Source organism: Symsagittifera roscoffensis, chromosome 7 (assembly GCF_963678635.1).
Source record: "Symsagittifera roscoffensis chromosome 7, txSymRosc1.1, whole genome shotgun sequence".
Classification (NCBI taxonomy): domain Eukaryota; kingdom Metazoa; phylum Xenacoelomorpha; order Acoela; family Convolutidae; genus Symsagittifera; species Symsagittifera roscoffensis.
Window position 1 is genome coordinate 18,474,286 of NC_087068.1, and position 9,568 is coordinate 18,483,853.

Consider the following 9,568-nt stretch of genomic DNA (forward strand, 5'->3'; position numbering starts at 1 on the left):
GAGAAGCATAAAGACCATCTATTTTTTTTCTTTGAAATTCGAAAGCTATAATTTAAAAAAAATATGCCAGTATTTTTTCTGTTTAATTAAGTTCATTGACTCTTTCTTAACTGTCTTTGGCTCTGTGTTTCCTAGCATTGATTATATTTCTGCAGTCAAAAATTCTGTACAGCTTTTATCTTTACAAATTAGAACGAAAATGATACCATTCTAGTTGTTGCTAATCAGACCTAGTAAACCTGTACAACAGCGGAAGGCTCAAAATTTCTCCAGTTCTCAAAAGGGCGGGAAAAGTTTCCCAAATCTTTTTTTAATTAAGTTGCGTGAAACTTTTGATTTTTTCACGAGAAAAGGTTCTAAAAAATTTTCAGATACTTTTGACAGAAGAACTTTTATACGCTTCAATGCTCCCACTAAGCAATTTGCGGGTTAAAAATGGTTATTTTTTCTTTCAATTTTTTTGGTCTTTTCGTTTTTTTGTGATACAAATTCAGATAAATACAACCGTTAAACAGCGTTTAACTAGTAAAAATTCCTTTTCTTAGGTCAATTGTGTTTGACCAATAAAATTCTAGGTTGTGGTTGAGCTGTTTTTGTTTTGTCTGAATTAGTTTTTTAAATGAATTTTATATTCATTTTTGAACAGATTCAAATTGGGCTTTCAAGGTGAAAGAAAAATTTTTTCACTTTGAGAAAATTTTAATGGATAATGAATGGATGTTTACTTGAGTTTTATTATTATGTAATTTAATTAAATCCTCATAACGACTGCGCAATAAAAAAAAGTTGAATAGGGGTTTCTGAAATCCTGTTGCTTTCCTTGAAAGCTTGAAAGAATCTTGACGTGGGTGCTGGCTAGGTTCTAAGCTTAAAAAATCATAATATTTTGAGGAGAGCTTCATAAATGAAAAAAAAAATCAGAAAAATTCTTTTCCAATATTAGACTAGCCAATTTTTTGCAAAAGTTTTTCAAAATCTGTTAAGTATTATGTAAATTCAGTCGGTTTTAGAAACCCAGAAATCCTTCTCAATAAATACTCAAAAATTAATGAGCTAATTTGTATTTACTCAAATCTTACTCATATGTAATTTATATTTATACACGCGGAGGATAGTGACATATAGCAATTTACTCAAATTTCGTAATTTATATTTAAACAGGCGGAGGGTAGTGACATATAGCGAAGTCCATTTTTTCCAATCCAAGTTGCAAGTAAAAGTGCACAGTTATTCGGTGGCACTTTTGCAGCAATGTACAATTTTTTTATATCGGGCTTACTTTTACTGCATTAGCATTATATCCGGTTTAATTTTGTTGCAATTGCATTCGATCATTGTATCTGGTTTATTGGTGGCTGGAAACTGAAGATTGTCTAGCTTTCATGGCGTGGATGCTATGACATGTGAACCTCATTCTCGAATTGGAGGGTTTGATTCAGGCACATTTATTTCTAATGGTAATATAGATAAAAAGTAGTGAACAAAAAATTGCGACAAATAAAAACTGACAGATTTCCCGCCTATTTATTTCAGCTCGAAACACATACCATAAATTTCGAATATTCATTAAAAAATTGCATATTTGGTTTCATCTTGGTAAAAAGCTCATATAAGGTGAGTGATTTTTTTTCTCATTAGTATCGTGTAAGTTCAATTTAACTTGCTCAAACCGTGATTAAGTTCAATTCAGCTCTTTAGAACGAGTTGTTCACCACCGTATAATCGTTGCTCTAGTTGAATAATCTGGAAAATGCTGTGATTTTGAAAAGATTTTTCTTCTAACAAAATTTATATTGGATATCAGAAGCAATGCGGATACTGAAGCGTTTTTTTTCGCACTGCTTAGAACAATTTTTTATTGAGCCTTTTCAAATTTGTTAAGCCCGTTTACCATAAAATGAACCGGCCCATGCAATGTTTAATTCAGTATTCCAAATTAAGTTGATTTTGCCCCCATATCCAACGCAAATGACAAAAATGACTTGCCAATGTCTCCAAAATTTTAGCGGAAGTTAAGAAAGAAAGAAAAAAGAAATTAAACATTACGTTTTTCCGATATATTCAAAATGTCTGAAAAACTACGGGGAAAGAGTCAAAAGTGGTGCCATAATGATAAATGTTCAGTTGATTCGTGTTCTAAAAAATAAATCGAAAGTGTTTTTTTTCAGAATCGGAAATAACATCCTCATGGTTGGATCTAAAAGTTTCTCGAGAGCGCCTTTAGAAAATCTTTAGGATCCGTCAGTCAAAAGTTGAGGTTCAAAAATATTACCAAAGGCAGGACCTTTTGGGTAGTCGGGGGGGGGGGGGGGGGGGGGGGTGGAGTTCTTGCGGGGGGAGAGGGGAGGGGCGTCCACTTCCCCCTAAATTAGTTACTGATTTTACTGCATTAGGGTGGAAAAGAAGCGAGCATGTGTGTCCCCAATATTTACGTCTCGGACAAATTTGTTTGATAAGCAAACATTGTTCAAAAATGTCCAAATTGTTCTTAAAGTCTTAATTAAAAGGGACTTATTTGATAAGGCTACGCAACTGTGCAGTTGGAACATAATTTTTTTTTGAGTAATATTAGAGAAGTTTCGAAAAGAACTCAAGTCCCTAACGCACACTTTAACACTTATTGCTAGATTGATTCTAATCTTAAACGTAGGCATGATTATTATTGCTATCGTGTTCGAGTTAAGATTGGAAGTCTTTATGATAAAGGAAAAAAAAAACGTCTTAGCCCAAATAGCAGGAATTAAAGTCCTTATTTTGTTTTGAACTGCCAGAGTTGCTGAAAATGACGCGCAGTGGCAAAAATGTTCTTCATTTTGACTCTGAACCATGAATTTGCCAATAACGTTTTATTTCTGAGTGTCCGAGAAACTGTGGCGGCCTATAATCCAAAAGTTCATTTTGCAAAATGGCGAATCCAATATTTTTTTCACGTTGAGTTTGAAAGTTTCAAAATTGGGACAAAACTTTTTGAAAACGACAAAAAATCGATGTATTCAATTGTTTCCATCCCCTCTCCTTTTAAATGAACCGCGTCAACCCATTTCGATTTTACCCTATTTTACTCGCATTTTTTGGATTTCATTATGAAATTTCATCCAACTTGCGAAAAAATTATTTCGACCCGAGATTTGAACTTCTGGCCAATGACTACATCGCTTTGCCAAACATTTTAAATTACATTTTTCAAATTGTTTTTTTTTGTATCGCTTTGTCTGTTTTATGGTTATTTGGCACACACGTAATGCAATTATAGAACGATCAGAATCGGAAAAGATCAAAACAATGGAGAACACAAGGTCAAACCAAAGAAAAAATTTCGGACAATAAGTTTAAGAAAAATTTTGGACAATAACATTAAAAAGCGTCCTTTTTCTAGACATTTTGTACTCATAAGATTTCTCAAGGTAATTCTAAAGGATAAAACTGCTATATTACTGCTAACTACTTTTTCGCATCACAAGAAAACCAAAAGATGAATGCGATTGCTCCTATAAGGCCGACCGAAGCCCTAAATAGTCTGACTGCCCCCTTTAGCCGTTGGAATATTTGATGACAGTTCTTTCAAAAAACATCAAAATTGATAAAAATTCAAAAAAAAAAATCAAAAAACCACCAGTACCGCCACACAGTACCATCATCTTGAAAGATTCTTTTTTAGACCAATTGTTCCCTCTTTTTACTTAAAGAATCTTTTCATACCAAAATTATTACAACCTAATTTTTTTTCTTTTGTCAGAAATATGACCGGACTAATTTAAATGCGTTTTGTCAATTTTGTAACTAATTTTAATTTAAAGCAAGTCAGGGTAAATAAAGTAAAGCTCGAAGTCTAGCCAAATTACTTTGAGACGAAAGATGACACAAGAATTCAAAAACGGCGTTCGGGTTCAATTAATCGAACCACCCTCCATGCTCAGAAATAATTGTCGTTTGTAAACCGACTTCAGAGCTAAGTCATGAAAAAAATGAACTTGAAAACACCGGTTGCCAAATTCGGTTAGTTAATGTTTAGAATTGTCAAAAACAAAATTAAATTGATGCAAAACCACATTAACAAAAACGAAGTTAAATTGATGAGTTTGGATAGTTTCATCATCTAATTAGGCTGCTTCTACTCTAGAAATTAAAAAAAAAATAAAAAAGATTTAAAAAAATTTTAAAAAATTCAGCCACCGCGGCAACAGTAGTCTTTGTTGCAATTTTGCCCAACTTTTTTTTGAGTTCGTGGCCAACTTAGGCAGTTTTGAGAAAGCTGCCATGCCCTTGTCCACAAATGAGCGTCCGATTGAAAAGTCAACTGATGTAATAATCATAATAAATTGTTTGCAATGTAGATTCCATTCACCGATAAGTTTTTTTACAATTATAACCAAATGAAATCTCATTGCGAGAGCGCCGTGGAACTTTGCAGCCCGTTTTCAGGCGCCTCTGATCCTGCTATGACTTCCGTTGGTTTTTACTATCGAAAGTTTTTACTATCAAAAAAAAACAAAAAAAAATGATTTCGTGAAAATAAAAAAAAATTGAAGCAAAAAAGGGGAAAATTCAGCAGAATACCTACCCTTAACAGCAAAAAAATTTTTTTAAAATGTTTTCTTATTCAAAAGTGAGTTGATAATTTCTTAGAATAAAATTGTCCAAAAACTCATGATTGAAGATTTTTAATTGATATTGTGTGCAGCTCTGAATCCAGATTACGAAATCTGAGTAGTATTTAAGAACAAAGTTGAAAATTTCTCTAATTTTAACGTTTATCGATGTTTTATATCCCTTTGAACGCACAGGAATCTGGCTAGCTGACTCTCTTTTATTCAAAATTGTATTCAAATTTTTCTCAGATACAACTTTCTGGCCAATGGCCGATATGCACTGTTTTCTCAAAACCTTCCATGGTAACTTAAATGTTTCTTAGATATGTAATTCCTTCACAAAGTATCTTTTTCGTTTGTCTTATTTCTTCTATGCTCTCATTTCTTCTCTTAAATCAAATTATTTTCAAAAGTCGTTTGATTTTTAATTCAATTGTTTCTAATTTAGTTTTGTCTTTTGTTTTTGACGCATAAGCCAAAACACCGTACTTTAAAATGAATTTCACATTCAATTTTTGTTAAATGATCAGAACGGAAAGCTTAGAGTCATTTTGAACGCTAAATAGTGGAACGGTTGTTTCTCTTTAATGTTTATTCCTTTCCTTTTTACATTTGATTTTCCGCTGCTCCTCTTAGTTAGTTCCTTGTTTTGGTTTTATCTTCCTTTAAGGTCGGCTTGTTTTTTCCTAACCAACTTGCTGTTTTGCAAGTTTCACATTCAATTAATTTCACATTCAATTTTTGTTAAATGATCAGAACGGAAAGCTTAGAGTCATTTTGAACGCCTAAGTAGTGGAACGGTTGTTTCTCTTCAATGTTTATTCCTTTCCTTTTTACATTTGATTTTCCGCTAATCTTCTTAGTTAGTATCCTTGTTTTGGTTTTATCTTCCTTCAAGGTCGGCTTGTTTTTTCCTAACCAATTTGCTGTTTTGTCCAACGCTTTCTGGTGTCTACTGCTTAATGTGAGATTAAGTTGCTGGCTGAAATTTTTGCAATCGCTAATCATGGTATTGCGTTCAAGCGTTGTCCTTGAGAGATCTAGGCTGTTTTAATAAATAACCGATGAGAACAAATCAAGTTTTTTGAAACAAACAGACAATTTGCTGCTTTCAAAAATGTTTACTCAAAACATCCGCAGTGAGGTTTCATGGATAATAATCGATTATAATCGTTTTTCGTGGTCAAAATTTTGGCTTTACAATCAATTAAAGTTACACTTCGTGACCAAGCAATCAGTTATAATCCATTATTGCAGAGAAGAAAAATCGATTATAATCTATTTAAAATCCAATATAACGTATTGAAATCTCTGAAAAATTCTAAATAATTTGCAGTTTTTTTTCTGCATTACTCACAGCCTACTCGATTTTTAAACCTATTCATCTTAAGTTTAAATTTCCAAAACCATTTTTTTGCACCTACCCACACCAAAACCCGGCTCTTTTTCCTTTTCCCCCCACCTGCAAATTTTTACATGTAAATTTGTTGACTATATTGTCCGATTGCTATGAAAATTTATATGCAGACTAATAAGGCCACGATAAACATATTTGGTCTCCATACTCAACCTCGTAAAACCACTCGTTACACTAATATATTGAAGGTCGTGTGAGGTGGGGGGGGGGGAAAGGAAAAAGAGCCCAAAACCCCCCACTTACCCAACCCCCACCTACGCCACCCCGCCTACCCTCACCCCAAAGTAAGACCTCACCTATCCCCCCACCACCTACCCTCCCCCCAACTATTCCTCTCCCACCTAGCCATACCCCCACCTACCCCCCTCTTCTAGCCCCCACCTACCCCTAGCCTCACCCCCCACCCAGTCCCCCCGCCTACAATTCCCCACCTAACCCTCCACCTACTTCCCCCGCACCTAGCCCGTAGTTATCCCCCCACCTAGCCTGTAGATACCCCTCCCCTACCTACCCCGTAGGTACCCCTCCTCCCACCTACCCCACCCCCCCCCCCCCCACCACGCCTAGGTTTTTTTTGCACGAATTTTTACGGTAAATGTAAGTAAAATGTAAGTCGCGGGGAGAGGAGGTGGTGGTAAATGAAGAACGTACGAATGGTGGGAGTTAGTTTTAAGTATTCAGGGGGAGGGGAGACAAATAGAAAAAATACAAGTAGAAAACGAAGCAAATTTTTGCTGTAGTCAAACGTAAAACACAATTTTGCAATGTTTCATTTCATGATTTTAGAAAAACCAGGCTCCTACTCATAACAATCTTTTATAATTGGTTATAATCCATTATAATCCATTATAATCAGTTTTATTGGATTAAATTGATTTCTATCATTATTTGTTTTATAATCGCTTTGATCCATTATTTTATAGTTTTATGGAGACAGGTCAAAAAAATCCATTATAATCCATTATTATTCATTGAACCTTATTGCGGGCAAGTTGATATTAATAAATTAAAGAGCAAAATTACAAATTAAATTGTAACCAGTTCCTAATTAACACTTAATGATCTGAAGTTTATTGTTTAAATAACAATGTTTTATGAAGTATTTCCAATAGATTCATTCGAGGACTTCAAATGTTGTACCGATGCAATTTTGTGGTGTTTCTAAATAATTTCTGGAGGAATAAGGGTTGGATCGTGAAACACCATTCATTCACAGTTTTTTAGTTTGGCTTATATTCTTTGTTGCAGCGTTTCAGTGACTACATATGGTTGAAAAGATAATGTCGCGGATGGTAAAATCCTGATATAAATTTCGTCCATCAATGTTTTCTACCTTGTCCGAATCAATCAAATACTCGTCAGAAATACTTTTTCAAATTTATCTTTTATGATTGGCCTATGTTTTCTACTTTTGAAAGTTTATGACGGTGGGACGCAATTTCTAATGCTTACTAGAATGAGATGGTGATTTGACTTGTACTACATTTTAAGGCCTCAGTCTGAGTTTTTTTCATTTATTTTGCGAGAAAAAATTATAACAAAAGTAGTAAGAATAGGTTTATTTCTGCTAAAAATAGTGAAATGGAAATCAACAGATGTCCTGCTTAGTGAAAGTTCTTAAGAGTAATAATTTTTTTGTAGAATGAAAAACGGTTTTCAGGTTAATCAGTTTCGATTCGATCAGACACTAATTAATTGAATACAATGCCATAAAGTTTTAATTTTTTTTTCAGACGCAATTAAGACTCATGTTTTAGATTTTTAAGACTTTTAGACTGTTAAAAACCGGATTAAAGCGGAGTAAAATAGTTCGAAGGGGTAAAATTTTAGAGGGAAAAGTTTTGGAGTGTTAAAAACTTTTGGTGTAGAAGTTGGTGGGGTAAAATATTATGGGGTAAAAAGGCAGAATATTAGTACAAGGTGACGCTTTCAGCGTCTCATAACGCTATTATTTGACCAAGTAGCTTCCCTGATTTTATTTGGAACAATGTCTGAACGGAATTAATTACATCGAGCGTTAAGTTTTCCTGTTTAACTAATTAGGCACTTTTGAATCCCCATAACCTTAGCTTAGTGGAACTGAAGGCACTTATCATAGTGGTAAGGAAATCACTTTGAAATCGTCAGATAATGTGTTCGATCCCATGCCATTGCAATGATAGTGTGTGAGGACGAGGTCTGATTGACCTCTAGCTTCAGTTCTAGCACAGCCTGACCAATTTCGGTTGCAATAGTGGTACCACGTAAAAGTTCTGGACGCAAACAAACGGCCGTGAGTCGCAAAAAAAACTCGCGACAAATTGAAACAGTCTGGAATGTGGGGAGATAATACAAACGGACTATCCTCGCCAGGACTGTTAAGGCCTACCACTTGCGCCTCAGCGATTCGCAGGAACCACATTATTCATTATTATTATAAGCTCACGAGAATAGATCTAAGCAGAAATATGTTTTTGAAATGAGCTCATGTCATCTTTAGTTTTCAAGTGGTATGAAATTCTGTTTAAAATTGGCCAGGTAAAATAAAAACATTGAGAACAATTGTTCAATCTTTTTTTTCGAAAACCAAAGTGTGAGATCCTCGGTTAGATTTCTCCGGCAGGTAATGTATAACTCAAAACAATCCTTAAAATTAAAAACAGAATATCGTTTTTAGCTTTGATTATTTCGAGGTCAAATTATCATTGAGTCACAAACTTAAAGTCACTAATGTTCAGTTTTAAGCTAACATATCAAAGTTTATTTTTTTCTTTTTGTTTATTTGGATTTATTTCACTTTTTCCAACCAACCGAATGTCAGAGTTTGTAGGTCAGTATACCGATGTATCATCAACCCGAAAACGAGCATACCAGATCAGAAATCCAAAAAAGAAAATAATTGATCGGTAAATCTTAAATTGTGAAAAACATGTTCAGTAAAATGAAAATGTATTTTTCAAAAAATAAAGTTTTCAAAGTAAAAACGTTTAGCATTAGTTGACCCCTAAATTAGTTTGAATTTTTTGATTTTTGATCTAATTTCGAACTAAAATGGTGTGAGCCTCTAGGCTTACAATAGCTTATTTAGGCTTAATTCAAGCCGTTAAAACTGCATTTACTCAGACAAAAGTAGTTTTTGGAGTTTTTAGTGCCATTTTGTAAACAAAGATTAAAAATTATAAAAATTTCTTAAGTGTTGAAAAAAAGTTTTTAATCAATTTTTTTACAGTTTTTTTTTTAGTTTTTCTAGTCAATTTTTTTCAAAAACTGTATTCCGAATGAAATTTTTTCTTATGACTTTCAAATATGCTTAAGTTTTCTTTTCGTTCAGATCTTTTTATCACACCAGAAAAAAAAACGAAATTAATTTGAAAAAAAAAGTTTTTATTTTTTATTTTTTAAGACTGTTGTCGGAACCTTCTGTGCTACTTGCACAGTCACCGGCTATTCTTGCCAACAAATCGATTTACTGCACGCACACCAATAACAAGTTGCAAAGTTTGATTAATTATTCGGTTGTTTGCGAATCAGTTATTGGCCTAACTGAGAAGTAAATGTTTATTCAGGTGTGATTGATCTCAAA